Raw genomic sequence first — 21,499 nt, 5'->3', positions numbered from 1 at the left:
AGAGACACACTGGTGCTCCTAACCAAGTGATTTCACTTTCAGAGCATGAGGAACTCATGCAAGTGACAGGTCAGAGAGCAGATTAATTTGAACACAGTGTGCTTCTCTTGAGCAGCCCTGCTTGGAGGGGAAGTGTTTCTTCTCAAAAAATAATAATTAAACAAGAGTGAGTTAGATTATGTACCTCTGGATATGCTTTGCACTGCTCTGCCTCTCATTAACTTTTGCAAAATTACTGGTCAGAGAAATATATTATAACTCATCTGTTTCGTGGTGCCTCTATCAATTAGGAGCAATAACATTATGCAAGAAATTAAAAGATGATAAAACCTTTCATGGCTGAACCCAATCTTTTTCCTTGACCCCTTTTCTCCTGTTATCCATTTAATTTTATTTCTCAGAAAATGGTCAAATCACTGACTAATTGATCAGCCAGTGGCACTGCTGTGAAATACAGAAATTTTTCTGCAGAGCAAATGGAGTATTTCTCTTGCTGTGCTGTTTGTTGAGTGCTGTTCTCAGTGGCTCATGGTGAAAGGGCTCTGAGTTTCCTGGAGCAGTCAGACAGACCAGTGCATTAAGAAGCTCAGAAATACTATTATTTTTTTCTTTTTTGTCTGTCAGCTGTGACACTTTCCCATCTGCCTTTGCAAGTCTCTGGATTGTTGTAACAGCATTAATCTGCAGAGTTGACAAAACCCAAATGACAGAGAAAGACCCAGAGCTGCCTCATCAATGCTTTTGCAGGGGCTGAGCAGTCACATTGTGCCTGATCTGTCAGCTTCCTGCTCTGCTCTGAAACACTCCTGGGTATTCCCTGGGCAGCACAGAGCCAGGCAGCTCAGGTTTGGGCTCTCAGTGTCTCATGGGGAGGGACTGTACCAGGATCTGCTAACAGGAGTGTCCCTGGCCTGTGCCTGGCTGTGATGAGCTTTGTGCAGAGGAATTGAAACTAAATGAAACTAAAGCAGCACGTGCTCAAACACAAAAAGTGTGAAAAATTCTATCCCTCCCAGCTGAGGGCTGGTTATCAGTACCCTGTCCAGCTGGCATCCTCTGGGAATAAAGTCACTTCCAGGACAAAGGCAGGAAATGTTGATTTAAACCTCTTACACTTACTCCTGACAGAGTCACTCATCAGTCACTCACATAAAACCAAAGCTGATGCACAAGGACAATGCCAAGATGGGTTTCCACATTCCTGGGAACCCTGTACCCTGTTCCCCTTCCTTAGCCAGCTTGGTGCTCCAGCCAGCAGTAGCACAGCCTTTCCTGCTTAAATTTATAACCAGATTTAAAAACCTTTTGCAGCATTTTTTGAGTAAAATCATTATCCTGTGACTTAGAGTCTGCAGCATCTAATGCTGCCCACCTCTTAAAGTGAAGAAGGGTTTTAAGATGCAGAGCTGCAGCATCCTAATCACTGAGGGATGGCTTGTGTCTAGAGCAGACTACACCCAAAGCAAAGCTAAAAGCAACAGGCAGTTTCTAATGATGATTTATGATAGATAATATCTTTAGCCCTAATTGTGTTTACTGTAAGTGAGGCCCTTGAGGGAAAACCAATAGAAGCAGTTTCTCAGTCAAGAATGGAGCCCCAAGACAGGCACATTGTTTAAAATAAAATCCACTGCCTCTGCCTGCTAGTGAGTTTTAATTTTTTGGAGGGTGGAACAACAGTTGCATGGTAAATATTTGCCTGTTAGGGTGATGCTGACTACTAAAGACCTGACAATTGTGTCAGCATTGGCAGAAATGGAGACATCCTGGCTTGGCAGCTTCCTGGTGCCTGTGACTGGGAAATAGCTGAGGTTTTGGCCCTGGGACAGTGGATCTGGAATGACTGATAACAGTGTACTTTTCTGTGTGACCATAAGAAATAGTCCATAATATCTCAAATAGTCCCTATTCCAGCACCCCAAATTAAGACATAGTCCATATTATCCCTGCAGACCTCAGGCTGTAAAACACTGGTATGGACTGGACACACAGGGCAAGATGAGAAGCCCAAAAATAATACCAAGATTGCTCCAATGCAAGAGCATTTTTTGGGTTCTGGGCAGAGAGTAGCCATGGAGTTAATTAGGGAAAAAGCGAGAGAGGAAACATCAAAGCTGTGAAGCTGCTTTGTCCAAGGGCCGTTGCTTCTGTGCTTTTTCCTCTGACACTTTTCCTCTCTGTGCCAAACAAGTGGCTGCCCCCAGATTTTATGCTTGAGAGACAGCACAGTGTTTAAAGAGCTGAGAAATGTGTGTAGCTTGAGAAGATGGAAAAGCTGCACCAGGCTGTGGCCTGGGAGGGGAGGGGAAAGAGGCCTGTGTGTTCAGCAGGCTCTGCTCAGATCCTCCTCCTGAGCTCCCTCGTGATGCTCTGAAAGCTGGGGTGCAGACTGCTCACCTTCACCAAAATAAGGGAAATTCAGAGAGTCAATGCTGCAACCCATGAGCAGGGAGTGCCCCTGCTGACTCCTAGTTTGAAAAAACAGGTGTTGCTGGGGTATTTGAACTTCAACAAAATTAAATCTCTTTGCTTTCAAGTCTGTTTTATAGGCACATTTTCCTTTGTTATGAAAGCACCTGAATATATCACGAGAAACTTGAAAATATAAATAATATCTGGTTTGGTTTTGGTTTATTTTGGTTTTTTGTTTCCTTTGTTTTATTTTGGGTTTTCATATTTTGTTGTTTGTTTGTTTGGGGTTTTTGTTTGTTTCTTTTCTTTTTTTTTTTTTTTTTGCACATGCATAGATTGTGAAATGTCTCAGATAAAAGGGAGATCTGGGGCTGACCAATTTTTTCAAAAGAACAGCAAGTCATCCCCAAACAATTGGGTACCTGGTGGCAGCACAGTGGTGAGGCTGCAGGGCTGCTTCTTCGATTGCCTGGCTGAAGTGAAAAATTGAAAGCAATTTCACTCTGAATCAGCTCAAAACAAAACATGAACTGAATTGGAAAATACAGGTTGCACTAAATGGAACATTGTATTTGGCATAAAGCATCTCTGCCATGATGCAGCATTTAAGACATTTACAAAATAATAATAATAATAATAATAATAATAATAATAAATAATAATAATAATAATAATAATAATAATAGTAACAACTGTCTAAACCTGTTACTGAGGTGGTATTTCCAGAGGCTGTAGAGTGATAGCATTGGTGGAGTTGCAGCAGATTTTACATCAGAATGGGGAATCACCTCATTGCTCACAGAATTAATTTAGTGAGCACTTCTTTCCAAGTCAGCCAGGAGATTTTATTCTTCTCATGTTCACTGAAACATTTATGTGTCTAGGTTAAGTATTGCACCACGTACAAAAATTTATATGATTAATAAAATCAACCTTTATACAGCAAATTCTGGTGCATTGGTCTGTAATTTGAGAGTGCAGGTGGAGGATTAATGCAAAAGCACAAGGTTACAGGAGAAAATTGTAAAAAGAAACAAAGAGCAGTGCTGCAATAGTGTTGTCACCTGGATACAGCTTATACCTGGAAAAACCCTAAAAGGCAGGAGCTCTCTATTTTCTTTAGTGTTTATGATATGGGATGTTGATTCCTGTTTGTTCCTATTTATTGCTCTTTACTTCAGCAGAAACTGGAGGTAGTCATGGCATCATCTGAATGTTTCATTGAACCAAATACTGATTTAATGTCATCTTGAAAAAAATCAGAGCTGCTAAGGGCTTCTGCCTCATGTGTGCTCTGTTTTCCCAAAGGTTAAAGGATGTGAGACACATCCCAAAGCTGTCACTAACCCATATAAAACTGAACATGTAATGGGGTTATTGTTCTTAAACACTGTGCAGCAGTGACTTTCTACAGGCTGACTGTGAAATCTTTTCTAGGGTCAAAAGATAATTAGAGATCAGCAGAAAGGAATTACACACAGAGCTCTGCAGCTGCAAATCTGGAGAGAAGGATGAGGTGCAAACTGGCCTGATGAAGTAGTAGGAAGTGTTATATTGATTTCTTCTTAAGGGTATAATTTAATTCAAACAATGTCTCTAGGAATTTTAGTATTTTCCAATGACTTGTTGCATCCTGAGGAAATGGTGGAAAGAGAGTAGATATAAAAAATTCCTTCATCAGATCACTCTTATTTTGTCTTTCTCCTGTCAGCTGTCACGGTGTTGGCATAAAATAATTTTCAATATTCCCTAAAAACCAACAAAGATGGGGCATTTCTGCATGACTGAAGCTCATCACAAGCAGAAAAAACAACCACCTTAAGCTGTCATCTTTGTGCTAACACCTCTCTGATGTTTCCAATCTTCCCCAGCTTCATACTCTAGTGTGATGCAAACATAAAATCCTTCTATCCTTGCATTTACCATACAAAGATGAATTCATTATTTTAGTGTTGCATTAATGCCTCAGAATTTTCTGAAGACAACAAGAAATTGTTGGACTGCATTAAATTCTTTGGTTGTTTTTTGGTTGTTTTTTTTTTTTTTTCTTTGTTTTTTCAAAAATAGAGAGCCAGTGGGTGACTCTGCTGAGATAACTGATGAAATCAAACACCTGGAACTGTCAGTTTAAAGAGTTTAAAAAAAAATACTGTGATACCTGCCTCTGCATGGCCAGCTCCCACTGCCAAAGGAACCCACCCAGTCACTACAGAGAGAATTTTTGTGACCAGTTTCTCCATGCTATGAGAACAGCCCTCAGTTGAAAGGAAGGAAAGGCTAAAACTAAAAGCAGATGTTGTGAGCCCTCCTGGTGTCATCCTCCTTCTGCTCCTGCCCTTTCCCCACCCTGAGGGCAGGAGGAGGAAGAGCCCCAGAAGACACTGAAGGCTCAATCTGCCTCCACAAGAGAAACCTGAACGGTGGAAGAAGGAATTTTCTTAAACACTTCTCTCCCAAAACAGGCAGAGGCAGGAAGCAGTGAAGGGCATGGCAAAAGACTGGGAGCAAGGTAGCTGAGCAGTTCCTGTTTGCTTTATCTGAAACAAAAGGGCTGGGAAGCATTTCCTCTTGGTGACGGGAGCAGGGTCAGTGTGGGAAATGTGTGTGTGTAACATCTCCAGAGCCACGGCCAGCCTGAGCTGAGGACAAGCCACCAGCCCTCTGTGCTGCAGAATGTTCTGGAGGCTCTCTGCTGCTGCACAAACAAGGGACACAGAGGGATGGAGTGAGCACTGACCTTTGCAGGCAGTGCTGCAAGGCACTGAGGGGTTTCCTGCAGGAGCTGCAGCACCCTTGTTCTAGATCCTTCCCCCAGAATGGCTGCAGGGAGCCTCAATACTCATCCATCTAATGGACATAGCGCTGCCTGGAGATTTTAAATCTTATTTACTTGTTGACTTAATCAAATTTGTACAGAGGATTTGACCTGTCCTTGACTCCCTCCCCACACACACACATTTTTGAGCAGTTTTTTCTGATATTTGAGCTCTTGATGAAGATTCAAAATTACATTAACAATTTCTATTCATTTTCTTAATTGTCAGGTTCTTTGTCAGTGTTTGGTCTTTCCTTGCACACAGACTTGCAGAAAGTACATTGAACTCCTTGCATCAAGGGTTGTTTATGCTTGCCTGTACCACATGTGAATGTTTCTGTCAATATAAAATACAGAGTGACCCAAATCTCTACCCACTCTGTGGAGTTTCTGTGCAATCAAATAAATGTTGAGTTACAGGATTAAATGGTTGGTTGTATTGGGACCCCTCTTTATATGTTTGGAGGGATTTCCTCTGAGGTGGAATGCAGCAGCAGTTTAAATGGAGGAGTGTGCAGCTCTGCAAGAGAATGAGTGAAAATATTCCCATACATTTTCCACCCCAATACACTAATGACTACTTCCTTACCACTCATCTCATCTAGAAAAGTATACTCTGAGAATGTTACAATCATATTTAAACATGTTTACCTTTATCAGCTCATCCTATCCATCAGTTTGTAAGATGCTATCAGTTGTGGCTGTCCTGGACTTCACCCAAAGGACTGTACAATTGTCATTATTGTACAGCCTTTTGAAAGAAAGCACAGCTACATTTTCTTCTAATCTCTATTCAAGTTGTGCAGTAAAGAAATATGAAGTGCCATAAAAAGAACCTGTGAACATTGTGGAAAGCATAAACAAGCTTCTTTCTTAAGGACAAGCTGCAGTTAAAAAAACAACAACCCCACTGTTTATTGGGTGGCTTTAACAAGCCAGATCAATCCTGCTGCTCTGTAAGGAGAGGATTTTATCCTTGCATTCATCATTCCCCTTTTCCTGCCAACCAGAATTCTCACTAAATCTCTTTCAAACCAATTTTGATTTCTGTTATTTAGACATGAGTATTCATGGTGCATCATAATCTAAGCATCAAATGCAGGGTGTAAAGCCCTGGCCCCAAAGGAAGGCTGTGCTAATGAGCTCTCACAGTTCATGGGGCCGCAAGAGAAATGCCAGGGCAGGGAGCACTTTTCAGTTTGCTTTATTTGCTTCAGTTAGAGCAAAATAATTTCCTAGGAACTATTCTCTGCAATGCAAGATGTCATAAACCTCAGCACTTCAAGTTGTGGAAAGAGTGGGGTTTAGTCTGTTCTTCTGTCTGAATTGATCTGAGTCTACATCTGGAACGTGAATCTCTTGGGGATCTGTGTGGTCTTCAGTCCTGAAGCCCTCAGTCAGTGCAGTTCTTTTTGCTAAGAACAGTCCAAAGTTTATTAATACAGTGGTGAAGGAATTACAAGATCACCTACTGATGAGAGGAATTTCTGGATCAAGAATGCAGAACTCAACGCCCCCCCACGCCCCAGATGATTTGTACATTTGAGCCAACAGAGATCAGCTGAGACACTCGAGCAGTCTTCTCTTCCCTAGGAACTGCCTTTGCTGGAGCTTCCCACATTCATTGGGATGGCTCAGGACACTAAAAATGGGGGAAGCACCAATTCCCCTCTGGCTGAAAGGAATTGGGTAAATATTTGGCTCCTGAAGGGAAGGAGGGTTGGGAACCCCAATCAGAGGAGGAGGAGCATACGGCTGGAAGTACCTCAGTTCTTTTCAAAGGATGACTTCAGACACTCTTTTCTGACTATTTGTCAGTTTTATCTCTTATATTCCATCAGCCCCACGTGTGCTCCATGGGGTTCTAGAACAAATGGTGTGCCCCACTGCCTGGCAGAGCCCAGCCCATGTCTGTGCTCACGTGCACCCTCTGCACAGTTCCTCTCCATGTGAGGGGCTTACATCTGTCCACCGCCTTCCAAGAAAGAATTTTCCTTATTTCAACATTGTAAAAGCTTCCATTTCATTTAATTCTAAGTAAAAAATGCCACCGACATGAAGAAAAGGCTTTGTAAAAGCCAATTTATCTCAAAGCAATCTGCCCCTTTTATGGCTTCAGTGTGCCTCTAATGGAACAGGGCAGAGAACCCTGCCTCCCCATCTCTTTTCTTGACAAGTGCAGCCACTGGCTGCTTGGTGTGAGAAGCCTCTACAGGTCTCCAGCACAGCCTGATTGCACCTTCTGAGACTCTACAGACTCGTATCTAAAAAAAGAATTGATTAGGACAATGAATGCTAAGACTGATCATTAAATATTTAAACCTGGTAGGCTTTCAAGAGGGCAGGCTGGCCAGCCTGTGAACACACCCTTGTTTTGCCAGATCTAACTTGCTGCTGTCAGTTTTCAGAAGGCTTGAGGCAATGTGTACATGAGATGTAATATTCACAGGTTTTTAAGGGAAAAAAAGGAGAGACTGTGCCTTTAATTGTGTCTTGTAGATTGAAACAAGTAACCATACATTAAAAAATGTAGATGGGAGAATGCATCTCTCCCTCCCGGGTGTGGGAGTGAAAATGCTGACGGGATCGTTGCCCAAAACTAAACAAACACAAATGTTCTAACCCATGTATCACATTGATCACTAACACAGGAAATAGCATCTTGTTACATGGACTGTGACTGTGGGTTCTGCTCCAAACTTCTGGAAACAAGAGAGCACAGAATCTTCTGGATGCTGGGACATTGGAGCCTGGTACTGCTCTCTCCCATCATATTATTTTCCTTCTCTGTTTTCATTCACTTGATAGTTCTAGCACCATGGGAATTTATATCAAAGCCTTTTCTCAGGAAAAAAAAATCCAGTTATTGATAGTTTTTCATGCTGTGTAGTGCGTTGCATTTTCAAGTGTTTTGGAAGAATCCATTTGTTCAGTCAATTCCTATTGCTAATAAGAGCCAGTCTTTCACCAAAGGGAGGAAAAGATATTTGTATCAGTTTAATCACAGCTATGACAGAATGTCTATTGATAATGAACAGAGCTCTTTGCAGGATATAGAGTTTAAGTGCAGATGTGACCTCTGTGCAATTTGGGATCTAAACAGAATAGACAGACTGGGAAAAGAGGAGAACAGTGCATAAGGATGGACAGGTAGTGAGGGAAGAAGAAATGTGGAAATTGCCCCAGGTAACTCTCCCCAGGCAGTTGCCATCTTTCAAGGCAGGTCACAACAACCCACAGTGTGGGAGAGAGAGGATTGTTTTATAGGCTCTCTTTCACCACAAAGATTTTCCTGTATGTTCATTTGGACAGAGCACAGCTGCCATTTCTCTTCTCTTCTCTTCTCTTCTCTTCTCTTCTCTTCTCTTCTCTTCTCTTCTCTTCTCTTCTCTTCTCTTCTCTTCTCTTCTCTTCTCCTCTTCTCTTTATTTTCTTTTTTTCTCTTCTTTTTTCTTCTTTTTTTTATCAACATGTCATCCTTATAAATTATGTGCTCATTATGATCATTCTTCATCATTGTGAATTATGAATATTACCATCCAGTATGTGGTAAAACAAGCATATTTAAATGACTGCAGATAACAGAACATGATATACATGTGCAGTTTTGTCAGAGTGGCTCAGCAGTCTGACTTGCTGCCATCTTTGGATCATGACAACTGTCAGAACTAGTTAAATATGAGTCAGTTTGATCTTTGCTTCAGTTCAAATTTGGAAACTTGTATGAAGGCCATAGCAATATGTTTGCTGAGCAGCTGCTTTTATATTTTCTAGTCCAAAAAGCAGCTGCCTGATTCAGTGCTGTGCACAGTGAGTATACTCAGAAAGTTCACCCCTCCTCAGTGCTTGTAGTTGCTTTGTGTCTTGCACTGCACTTGTAGATTAACCCCTTGGTGACACTTTGTACTGGAAAGGAAACTTCAGCTGTGCTGCTGCATCTCTCTTCAAATGTTAATGCCTTTGCCTATCAGTTCCTGCCTGGCTCGCAGCATGCACAATGCAAACCCTGGGGTCTCAGTGAAGGATGGAAAGCAAACTGCTTGGCATCTGGTGTTGAGTTCATGGCAAACAGGTCTGAGGGTGGGTGCAGTGCTGAGTTGGCCAGGGCTGACTGGAAGCACAGGAGAAGCTTTCAAGAAGGGCAGAGGCTGAGGGATGTCAGTCTCCTCAGGGCAAGCAGGGTGGCCAGCGAGACAGCTGGTGATAATGATTGAGAGTAAATGCAAACAACAGGAGGAAGGGCAGAAGATGGCAGCTGAAGAGCAGGGAGCAGGGGGCAGCATTTTATTTGTGTCAGGCAGCCAATATTAACAAAATAAAAAGCAAATGACACAAAGTTCTTCTTTAAGGCCGTGTTTTTCTACTAGAATGGGTTTGGGTTATTTAAAGGAAGCCTTTTGCATGAGAAGTAAAACCACCAAAAGGGGAAGACGTGGTCTTAAAACATCCCAATTTCCCTGGAGCTCACGTTGCTGAAAAGCTCAGATTTTCTGTGTTTCTACTTCAGCACAATCCATAGGTGATATTTTACCTGAAGTAAAAACTTATCCTTTTGACTGTGAAGACAAACAATCTGAAAAATCAGATTTGAGAGCTGAATATTAGGTGACTGTACCGGGACCAATAGAGAGACAGCCTGACTGACCTTAAAATCTTTGGTAGCTGTGTAGCTTCTGATTCATTTTAAGCATCAAAAGATTCCCCTGCTCATGATAAACAGAATTCTTCTTTAGAAGGAGTGGAACCTGAAAAAAACATAGCAAAGAGAAAAAATAACTTGCAACGTCTGGGTGGGTTGTGCCACCTGCCAACCTGCTCACTGATGACTTCTGCACTGGTATGGAGTCCCTTGTTTCCTGATAAAGAACCTGGAACCGTTTTAGTGTAAGAAAAGTGAAAAAGAACATAAGAAGATATCCCTGCTCGAGGCAAGCTTGTGCTAGCTCTCACTGTTTCACTAGCCAAATGAAATGGCCAGCTGGCCAGATTAGGAGCTAGGCAATACCTGTTTGGTAGGGTTTTGCTACACCTTCCAGGATGACAAAATGGGAAGTGATTACACCGTATTATTAACCTGGAGCTGACCTACTCCTTGTCCATGACATTGTGTTCCAGTCTTGGCTGTGGGGCTCAGGAACTAATTTCTCACCCTGTTATTAAGAGTGCTCTGGATTTGATAACTAAGTGTGGGGGCTAAATCCTCCCCTGAGGGAAAGGTGGAAAGATGTTTGTTAAATTCTTTTTGCAAAGGTTGTGTTAGTGCTACTTTCAGTACACTGTGTTATTGATGACTATACGGCAATTTGGGTCTTTGTTTTTATTATTTCAAATCTCTGTAAACTATTTGCAAGGTTATTTGTACCTTTCATTAAGGTGAATTGAATTTTAACCCTAACCACAGAGAAAGATTTGTTTCTTTGTGAGCATTTTTTTTCTGGGTCTTGCTGTTATGATTTATCTGAGAACAGCAAAGACATCCTCAGTTCCTACGCTTTGCAAACTGAAGAGAGCTCATCTGAAGCATGATTCAGAATTACAGATGATTAAGATAGTGAGAGCACACAATAACTTGACAGATGCCTGGTAGGAAAAAATGGATCTGGTAAAATAGAATGAGTGTATCCCATCATGTAGTAAACAGCCTTAAGTGAAAGGCAGATCCCACTCTTGGGGCTGGCACAATGTAGGTTCCAGCCAGCCTTGGGACTGGACATGAGAGCATGAAGTGCAATAGAGCAATCTGGGCTGAAGCATACTTAATATGCCACATATTCAAGGAGTTAAGGGTACTTTTCCTCCTATTATTCTCTATTACAATCTTATTGCTCTAATCTTTAAGAGCCTGTTCCTCATTTCCAGGCACAGTTCATTCATGTCCAGCCTACACTCTCTGTGCCTGTGCCAACCATAGCTCTTAGATTAAATAGTTCTGAAGTCCAACTGGAAATCAGGATTGCCTTTGTGATGTGTGGAGCAATCCCAGACCAATTCATGCCTCTCTAATAGAGGTGGGCAATATTTGCCCTACGTTGACAAGCAGCACCCATCTAATTATTTAAGAGTTGTTCAAGCCTCCTCATCCTTGCAGCAGCACAGGGACATGTATCACCCACCATTACTAATGAATCACATTACCTGATACATCTTCCCCCTACACACTCATTTCATTTCTTTGACTCAAATTGTGTAAGTAATTGCACTTTGAATACTGAATACTTTGAATGAATGAAAAGGGGTATAATGATGCTATGCTATCAAGAAATCTTTCTGGGGTTTTTTTTTTTTTTTTTTTTTTTTTTTTTTCCTGTCAGGACTGTTGAGGGAAGTGCTCAGTCCCTGCAACAGCCCAGACCTGTGTCTGAGTAAGCAGGGGATCATCCAGCAGGAGAGAGAGAGGCAGGCAGCTCTGGACCTCCTCCTGCCCTCCTCCCAGCTGTGAGGTGCTCCTTGTTGGCCCAGCCCAGCAGCACAGGCTTTAGGGAAGATTCCCAGCCCTGCCTGCATCCTGGGAAAGAGCTGCCCTGCTGCTGGCCCCCCACACCAGGGACAGAAGGCGCAAGGTAGGCACGTGGGCTGGAAATTATTAACTGATGGTCAGTAATTTTGCTGGGAGAAAGGAGAAGGGGAGGAAGACAAGTTGGAGTTTGGGGGAAGCTGGAACCTCTCCTGTGTCCAGCAGTTGTTGAAAAAAACAAGGCAGGCAAAATCCCATTTCCTAGCTGTGGTACCTGGGGGTACACTGCACTCACACCCACAGGAGGGTCCCTCAAACCCCTCCTGTTGTTGGAAACTAGCCTGAGGCTGTGGGCATCCACTGCCATGGAACTCCCATGGGCTCTGCATCTCTGCCTGGGAAGCAGAGGGTGAGAGGGAAGCAAGAGGGATGACTCAGGAGTGCTGAACCTTCGAGGAAAGCACAGCTGTAGTCCCAGATTGTGTGGCTGGGGGGACTGCTCTGAACTGTGCTTGCTCATGCAGTGCATTCATCCTCCTTCACCTTGGAAGAAGCTGTTTTGGCACACAAAACAAAGGAGAAAAGATTGCCAGGAATAAATATTTAATTGTAGCTTTAATTAATATTTTAAGCAAAAGGAGTCATCAGTTCTGTAACTGTATCTTAGAAAAAGGTGAGATCCTGTGTGGAACAGAATGGGATGAAGAGGTAAAGTACTTTGGAAGACAACCATGTGGTTGACATAGGAAACTGGTTGCTGCATATTGTGAGGCCTCTTCTAGATGCCCTGTCTCAGGTGAAACACACTTTGTTATGGGTCTTCTGTTTGCTTTTCCTCATTAAAAAAAAGAAAAAAAACCCCAAAAAACCCCACAAAAAGCCAACCAAACAAAAAAAATCATCAACAAAAAAAACCCTGATAAGATTTGTGTGTGGCAGTTTTATCACAAATTGTCCAGGGCTGTTTCTTGTGTGATTATGGCCAGCTAAAAGAGTGTATACTTCAGTCTCCCGAGTCTTAACCTTTGTAATGATATGAGGGCATGCTTTGTCTGGTATCTACAAGTGGAAAAGAACTAGAATGGATTCACTTTCTAAGCTCTCTTTGTAAAACCATCTTTTAAAATACTGTGGGTTATTATCAGCTAGGGTAATAACACACAAATGAAAGCATTGCTGAAACTGGATGCTGGATGAAGACAGCACACTTTGTCCCAAGGTCTCTCAGGGATTTTTGTGCTCCCAGTAAAGTCCGTGACCATTAACTGGGAGCCTGTTGTCACTGCTGCCCTGGACTGTGCCATCAGTTGATCTGCTGCAGGCCCTGTGTGACAGCTCTGGCTCATGCAGGAGATGCCAAGCACACCCAAATGATGATAGTACAGAGTACACCGTGTGCTGTCTCGGCAGCGCCCACCACAGCCGCGTTCCTCGTCCCCACCGCACCGTTCGGGAGGATTCACCGGGATTATCCATCTGGAACTCCGCTGGTTCCATTGAGCTCTCTGGCCATGCCATCCTTCCCTTACACCGTTTCCACACGGCTGCTGTATTTTATTGTCGGGCCGGCGTTCTGGGGCCCGCAGCATCCCGGACAAGCTGCGGCGCTGTTGGCCGGGCCAGGTGTCCCCGGGCGGAGCGGGGCGGAGCGGGGCGGAGCGGGGCTCCCGGCCCGGCCCTCTCCTCCCCTCCCGCACAGCCACGGGGCCAGCCCGACAGCAGCCCGGGCAGCGGGGCCGCCGCCAGCCCGTCCTGCCCAGCCCAGCCCAGGTGAGCGGGGTCTCTCCCGTGGGGCGAGGACGGAGCATCCCTGGGGGCGTTGGGGGGCCGTGCCGGGGGGAGCGGGCTCGGAGAGCCCCCGGGAGGTGTCGGTGCCGCCTTCTCCTCCTCCGGCGCCGTGGATTGATTTCGCCTCAGAGATTAGGGCCAGTTTCCTTTGTTTTGGTTTATTTGTTTGTTTGTTGCGTTTTTTAACACTTTCGCCTTCTTGTTGCGCTTTGGAACCGGGGGTGTGACATTGTTACTCGGAGAATGGCTCGTTTTAGAAATGACGAGCGAGACAAAGAGCGCTAAACAAGCGCTTTCGAGCCCCAGGAAGAGAAAGGACTCGGCGCTGGCTGCTCAGAGGGGCACTGCAGAACTCGGAGCCTCGTTAAAGACTCTGTTGCTGTAGCGTGAACTGCCGCTCTTACAGTCAGCGCTTCTGTTCAGGAGAACGGGGAAAGCAAAAAAATCGGGGAAGCAACCCTTTCATCGTGCTCCCTTGGCATGTTGGATGTGTGTGCGTGTCACTTCTTGCTCTTGTAAAGAAGCCTCCGAAGCTGATTTTTGGATCTGTGCCTCTGAATTTGGCTTTCAAGGAGGGGATTTGGAGCTCTTTTCTGATGTTGTTTTTGCTGGCCCTGACGAGCTACTTGTGAGAAATGTTTGCAAAATCTTTTGTGGTGCTAGATTTGATTTCTTAGAGAGTCTCAGAAAACTTTCAGGCTGCTTTGACATGACTTCCCTAGTTGTAATTTCCGTGAGGTTGAAAGGGTTTTTTGACTTCTGTTCTTAACCTTTACTTTCTGACTATTATCTTATGTTTGGCAAACATAATTTCTTTCCTTCTCTTGATTATTAATAATTGACAATAGCAAGGCCTGTTAATGTAGCTGCAGAAGGCTTGGGCTTTCACAAATACATCTTAGTATCTCATTAAATCTAAAGAGGTTTAACTAACATACAGCAAAAAAGTTAAAAAAGCCCTAACTCATATGAAGGCTTTAGGTGTTTACAGGAAAAAAAAGTTGTATGTGCCAAAGAAACTAGAAAAGATGAGCCTGTTCTCTGACAATGGGTTTGTTTTCACATTCTACGTGGGGGTGTAAAGGAGAGAAAACACGTTTTTTCCAAGTGGCCCTTTGCAGGGACAGAGCTGAGGCAGGAGCTCATCCCATGGCCCCGTGTGTGCTGTGACACCCACGTGTGACGTGACGTGACCCAGGGCGTGGTTGTGCTGCTGCCCTGTCCCCCTCTGTCCTGGGCACCTGCTGCTGGCTGCAGCTACCCTGCACTGCCCTGAGCTTCTGCCTCTGTGCTGTGCCCAGGGTTGTAAATATTTTGACCAGCACCATCCTCTCCTTTACTTCTGTGTATTAAGCACAGAAATGCTTATCTGCAACTAAATTGAAATTAGCCAGATAAGGCCAGGTACCATTGCCTTCTGTCTTCTTTTGCCACTGTGCCTTTCTGGGTAGTGCTGTCCTGAGGGTGAATCCAGGTTTTATATTCAGCTGGAGAATGAAACCCACCATGAACATGAAGGTATCTGCTTCAGTAGAGCTCTCTCACAACACACTGCCAGGCCCTGTTCCGGCAGCACACCAAATGTGGTTCCTGGGAGGAAATGTGGTGTGTGGGGTTCTTTCTAGCTGATAGGACCAGCAGGCTGTGCCAAGGTTGTTCTTGGTGTCAAGCCTGACAGTGACAGAAGTAAGTAAATCCTTCCCCTGCTTCCATTTCACCCTGAGTGGGCTGTGGGGCGCAGAAGGAATTGGGGTCTCTTTTATTGTGTCTGGGCTATCTTCAGGGTGAAAGCTGAAGTTGCTTATTGCATTGTTTTCTATTTTTGTCTCAAGTTTCTGTAAGGAACTGTTTTTGAATCCCTGGGCAGGGAGGAGGGTTGGCAGGGAATTATAGTAACTGCTTGAAACTTGGGAAAAGACTGATGGGAATCAGCATTAGCAAAATTTATTGTTATTGTAACTGTTCAAGTCTAGGTTGATAAATATTCTGGATGTTGGTGGTGAGAGTTGTTGGTTAATCTGCCCCTCATCTGGAAGGTTTCTGGTAGAGACTAAGGAGAAGAATTCAGTTTGAAAAGTCTAAACCCCATTAACATCAAGGGGAAGGATGACTGGGGATCACATCCCTTCTCTGGGGTGGCAGCTGCCATCTCCTGGGGCCAGTGGGCTGGGAACAGCATTGTGCACAGCAGAGGGGTGGCAGTCTTTGAAGAGGAAAAAAAAAAAGGAATGAAATGTTTGTTTTTCTTTCTGCCCAACAGTTTTAAAAACTCAAATCCTGCTTTTTGCAACAGGTTGATATGGAAAACCAAACAAAAACCCCAGCTGAAACACTGTAAAGAAGGGAGAGGTGCAGAGAGGTGATTTGGGTTTGCGTGATGCATCAGTTCCCAGCACAGTCCAGATAAAAGGAGAAACAGAAAGCCTTCATCTGACTAACTGCTTTGCCTTTTCTCTCAGAGCAGGGCAGAGGCAATTGTTCTGCTTCCTCCTCTCACTATGTCTTTTCCTTCTTCCTGAGGCAACTCCCATGCAGGATCAGTGATCTTTATTTCCTCTCCTCCCGTCGTGATTGCGGCTCCCGGGTTTCCGCTCCCGGAGCTGCGGAGGCTCCTCAGCCCGGCTGGAGCGGCCTCAGCAGGCCAGGCAGCTCCAGGGTCTGTCCGAGCCACCCTCAGCTGGGCAGGCAGCTCCAGGGTCTGTCCGAGCCACCCTCAGCAGGCCTGGCAGCTCCAGGGGTCTGTGAGCCACCTTCAGCTGGCCCGGCAGCTCCAGGGGTCTGTGAGCCACCCTCAGCAGGCTAGGCAGCTCCAGGGGTCTGTCTGAGCCACCCTCAGCTGGGCAGGCAGCTCCAGGGTCTGTGAGCCACCCTCAGCTGGCCCGGCAGCTCTTGGGGTCTGTCTGAGCCACCCTCAGCAAGCCCGGCAGCTCTTGGGGTCTGTGAGCCACCCTCAGCAGGCCCGGCAGCTCCAGGGTCTGTGAGCCACCCTCAGCAGGCCCGGCAGCTCTTGGGGTCTGTGAGCCACCCTCAGCAGGCCCGGCAGCTCCAGGGTCTGTGAGCCACCCTCAGCAGGCTCGGCTGCTCCAGGGGTCTGTGAGCCACCCTCAGCAAGCCCGGCAGCTCTTGGGGTCTGTGAGCCACCCTCAGCTGGCCCGGCAGCTCCAGGGTCTGTGAGCCACCCTCAGCAGGCTCGGCTGCTCCAGGGGTCTGTGAGCCACCCTCAGCAAGCCCGGCAGCTCTTGGGGTCTGTGAGCCACCCTCAGCCGGCCCAGCAACTCCAGGGGTCTGTGAGCCACCCTCAGCAGGCCAGGCAGCTCCAGGGGTCTGTGAGCCACCCTCAGCAGGCTAGGCAGCACCAGGGTCTGTGAGCCACCCTCAGCTGGCCCGGCAGCTCCAGGCTCTGTCTGTGGCTGCTCTCCTCTCGCCGTGTGTGGCGTGGCTGGCGTGCTGGAGCCCGCGTTGGCCCGCAGAGCCCAGCGAGCAGGGCGAGCAGCCGGCGCTGTGCTCGCCAGCGCTCCCTTCCCGAGAATAAATAGATGCCTCTTGGCTTTTGTAAACAAGCAGAGCACGATCACTCTCTGCCGAGATCTTGGTTTTCCCCCCTCAGCCAGTGGCTGAGAAAAAGGCTAAGGGTACAGAAGATGCGGAGATGGGATCCCCTCTGACAGGAGGTGACACCTTGGAGCATCGTCCCCGCCTCGGTGGCAGCCGGGAGAGGAACCACACTGACGCTTTCTTTGTCTCTGCATTGTGCAGAAAGACACTCGGCTTTCGTTTCTGTCATTTTTGGGGCATGTGGAGCACACTAAAGTGGTGTGTTTTCCCCCCCGAGGGAAGCTGTGAAATCCCATGTGAGTCAGACCGCATCTGCCCAGGCTTGGCTGTAGTGCCTCGGGGTAGGTGGGGCGTGGGTGCTGCCCGGGAGCCTGAGCTTGCTCTAATGGACAGGCTTCAGCAGCCTGGCAACCCCTCCTGCTTCCCTGAAATCAGCTTCATCCGTGTGGTTCCTCCGGTGCTACAATCCTACTGATGGATTCCACAGCTTTGCTGGTTCTACATTTGCCATTGGTTTGCACAGCAGCTTTTTTTCTTTGGGTCGATTTAAAATATAGAGAGATAAATAACAAGGTAGCCTATCCAATCTTTAAAAAATAACGATTGTCTTGGTTGTAATGCCACTCGCATTGAGGTTCTTGCATTATTAATACAATTTGGAAACTAAATAGAAGTCTAAAGAAAATGAACATTAAATTTTTGACCCATGGTGTGTTAGGCTCTGCTCTCCTTGAATTGTGTATTTCCGCAGGGAGGAGTTGGTGATAGGGTCAAGGTCTCAACAGATGTTTAAACAGGGCTGTTTCAAGGACAGCAATTATGAATTTGGCCTTTGGGTGCTTGCCCAGCTGTTTGGGCAATAATTGGTGGCCTGTGATCACACTTCTTGCCCAGCTCTGGGATCTGGGAAGGTAAACCTGGGCTTGAGCTGCAGCCTCCCAGTGATCAGATAGCGAGGGGTGAAGGCACAGAGAGAACAAAACAACCTGTAGTTAAATCCCCAGGGGGCTGTGAGCTGCAAGGGAGGGCTCTATTACCTTTCTCTGGAAAAAGCAAGCAGGCCTGTGTGTACCACGTGTTCCTTACCCCGGTGGCTCCATGCCTGATCTGATCACAGAGCGCTTTGTGCAGGACCAAGGAAAACAGAGAACCTTGACCTGGTATTTTCTCTGGAATATTAAACCTTGCTGGTCCTTTGCCATGCCTCATGAGCAGCACATGACTGGGGAAGTGACAGAGCGCTAAGAGTTAAGGCTGGTCCCGAGGAGGGAAGCAAAGTGTGTGCTGGTGTTGTCTGGGTGGCTGCTTGTGTGCCAAAACGCTGGGGACTGCCTGGGAGCTGGAGCCAGGCTGGATGGGGCGTTGATGCTGCTGCAGCCAGGAGGTTCCAGAGGAGCGTGGCCAGCATGGGGAGAGCTCCCACAGCACGCTGGCAGAGCCTCTAGCAAAGGGTCTGTCCTGCTCAGCCCCTTGTCACATCAAGCATGGTGTACTTGTCCCATGGTGGAGGACAGGCTGCAGCTGCCTGCTGCAACTGCAGATCTTGGTGACTAACAGCAAAACCAAAACACAAAATTGCTGAGAATTGGAGTGGGAATCTCTGCTTCTGAAGGACTGTATATCAGTTTGCAGGAGGTTTGTAGCCCATTCAGCATCTGATGTTCACCAGATCTGTCTGTCTTCCCAGAGCTGGTTTTGGGCAGGATGGGAGGCATTGTGTCTTCTCCGCCATGGGGTGTTCCTCCAGGCCCAGCTCTGTTTTCCAGGAGTGCTGCTTTTCCCTAGGTTTCAAATTCTTTGCCATTTGCTATTTAAGAGAATGCTCAGACAAAGACTAGACTGTGTCCAGGAAAAAAAACATTGTATCTTGCCTGTCCACAGTGGGGGAGGAATTTTCTTTTTATGTCAGTCCTGGTTTAATGTTTGGTTTGTTTACGTTGCACAGCCAGTCACGCTGATGGAGGCCCTCTGGCAAAATGGACTATATTGTTTTATGAGCTCCTGCCTTCTCAGTGCTTCTTGTCTGCTGCCTTTCCCTTCATGATATGACTTCAGAAGGCTGGTCAAAGGCTTTTGCTTGTTTTCAGTTACATCAATTATTTGATAAAAGTAAGTCTTGGTCGTGATTGCAACTTCTTGACAATTTCTTAAAAGGGTAAATGAAACTGCCAGAAAGCAACGTCAAAGAATTTCCTGTTTACAAAATTTATGCCTATTGCTGATGTGTAAATACACATTAAATACATGATTTGGATCTTCTCACCCAGCTCATCAAAACAGTGCCTTTCTGTGCCGTGGCAGGTCCAGAACAGGAGCTCTGCTGATCTCAGCCAGGAAAGGCAAAGTTTACTCAAATTGAAGACTGTGAAGACTGTGACTTTATTTTCTCCAATATTTGAAGAAAATCCAGCAATGAGAATTATGAAATGTAGTGATAGTCTTTTCATGGTGCCTCTTTGTGATGGAGACTGGTAGGAGGAGTTCTTAAAGTTATTTCAAACTATTTAAAGTAGTGGGTTTTTAATTTTACAGGTGGAGAGACAGTAAATAGAGTGAATATCAATTTTCTGCTATACGGTATTCCAGAAAGTGTGCTTGACTCTTACACAGGTCTCAGTTTCTGAATAAACATGTTCTCTTTTTTTTCTATGCAGAAGGGTGGTTTTTCCCTGTCCTGGAAACTGTGTCAGTCCTAGAAATTATTCTCACCAATATTTAGGACACCAGGAATAGAAGGAGTGTCTTGATATACTTCAATGTTTGTGGGGTTTCACTGTTTTCTGATACATTATTTTTTTTACATTGATTTTTTTCTTTTCTCCCTGTACCAGACTTAGACAAAAATTGTCTCTGTCCCTGGGGATGTGTGATCCACTGCAGTGTCATTTACCCATGGCAGCAGGGACTTCAGGACAGGAACTCTCTGCTGGAACCCAGTCCAGGCTGAATCTGGCAGAGCTGCTGCCCAGGCACTGCCAGCAGCATCCCAGTATCATGATGTCACCATGCTGCTGCCTGCACTGCCCATTTTTCACATGTTCACCTTCCCTTCCATCTCTCAGGCTTTTCAGGTAGACAAACCTCACCTGAAAAACATCCCAGAGGAATAAAATAAGAAACAAAGGTAGTGCAGAGCTGTCTCAGCACTTACCACAGCCCCATGGGGACAAAAGTGGTTTTGCTGGACCCTCACTAGACTGGTCCAGCTGGGGTCTGGGATTCTAATTAAATTTGTTCTTGAACATTGCAGTGTGGCTGCATTGCCTGGTTCCTGGCATGGATCCTGAGGAGGAGCTCTCTCTGGTACCCTGTGATGTGGAGCTGTGCAGTCTGGGCTCTCCTGGCCACCAGGACCAGGGTGAACCCATGAGATGTGCATGCAGTACCATGACATGGCTTGTTCTGGACTTGAGGCTTGCTCCTGAGGCAGGCAGACCCTGAGGACTCTCAGCTGTGTAGCACTGGGTTTCACACAAAACATTGCTCTGGATAAAAACAACAAAGGCACTGTTAAATATATCCCCATCTTTGTTTCTTTACTGATCTCACATCTCTCTTGGTAGTGGCTCTGGCCCAGTTTCATAAGGTCATGTAGCTATTAGCATGTGGCTAAACAGGTAAATTGAGTCAAAACACTCCTTCAAAAGGCATTCACTGCTGCTCCTGTGTGCAGTGTTTGCCCTGCTTGTGTGTCCCCTTCCCCCTGTGATTGCAGTTGAAGTGGGTGCAGTTTTTTGGGGTAGTGATTTCTCTAACACAAAACTTTAGTACAATTTTCTATTAAACATGTGGTTCTATATGGAGGTTTAGTTTTATACCTGAAGAATGTACATGCCTCGAGATTTGCCTGCTTTTTTTCCAACTACAACACTTGATTTTTACCTTGCCTGAAAAGCTAAGAGTTGTCCCTTCCCTTGCTGTGGTCTGTGTTGGCTTTTGAGCACTAACACAGCAGCCACAAATAACACACCAGTGCCTGTGGTTCTGGACAGCTCTGTCCTGCTCAGCACAGCACTGGGGCCGTGGCTCTGGAACTCACAGAGCAGTGAATAGTTTTGTGATGTGTAAGTAGTGTGAAATGCAGCCCCGCACACGTGCCCGTGCTGGCTCTGCGGTTTTGCAGCCACTGCAGCACAGTGTGACTCCTTCTGCCATTGCTGAGAGCACAGGGTGGATGTGCTGAGCCAGAAAGACTGGTTTGTGCACACAGGATAATCAGGGAGGGCAATCACACTCCCCACAGGTCCATTTTCCCATGTGTTGCCTGCAGTAGGCTGGCTGGACCAGGGGTGCTGTAAGCATTTTTGAGACTTAAAAAGAATTTTTTTCCCCTAGAACTCCAAAGTGCATTATCCAGTGGTGTTTTCCAAGCTGCCATATGAGAGGATGTGATGGAGGGTGTGTAGCAGCCAGAGGATTTGGGGTGTTTATTGGGGTGGCTGGTGTCCCTGGAGCAGCTCTGGAGGCTGTGAGCT

General features: G+C 45.8%; 1 protein-coding gene across 2 annotated transcripts in view; it reads left to right on the top strand.

Annotated features, from left to right (window-relative positions):
- Window positions 1–11,626: 11,626 nt before the first annotated feature.
- The window catches only part of CARHSP1 (calcium regulated heat stable protein 1), a 36,578-nt gene continuing 26,705 nt past the window's right edge, over window positions 11,627–21,499 (top strand). The window contains exon 1 of one of the 2 annotated variants that reach the window (XM_038150876.1): window positions 11,627–11,787. The gene's annotated coding sequence lies outside the window, so the exon portion shown is untranslated. Of the gene's footprint in view, window positions 11,788–13,379; window positions 13,452–21,499 lie in introns of those variants that run through there. The other variant, XM_038150878.1, reaches the window with a different exon arrangement.

Source organism: Motacilla alba, chromosome 14, assembly GCF_015832195.1.
Source record: "Motacilla alba alba isolate MOTALB_02 chromosome 14, Motacilla_alba_V1.0_pri, whole genome shotgun sequence".
Taxonomy (NCBI): Eukaryota; Metazoa; Chordata; class Aves; order Passeriformes; family Motacillidae; genus Motacilla; species Motacilla alba.
Note: the sequence above shows the minus strand (reverse complement) of the source record. Positions and strands in the feature narration are given on the sequence as shown.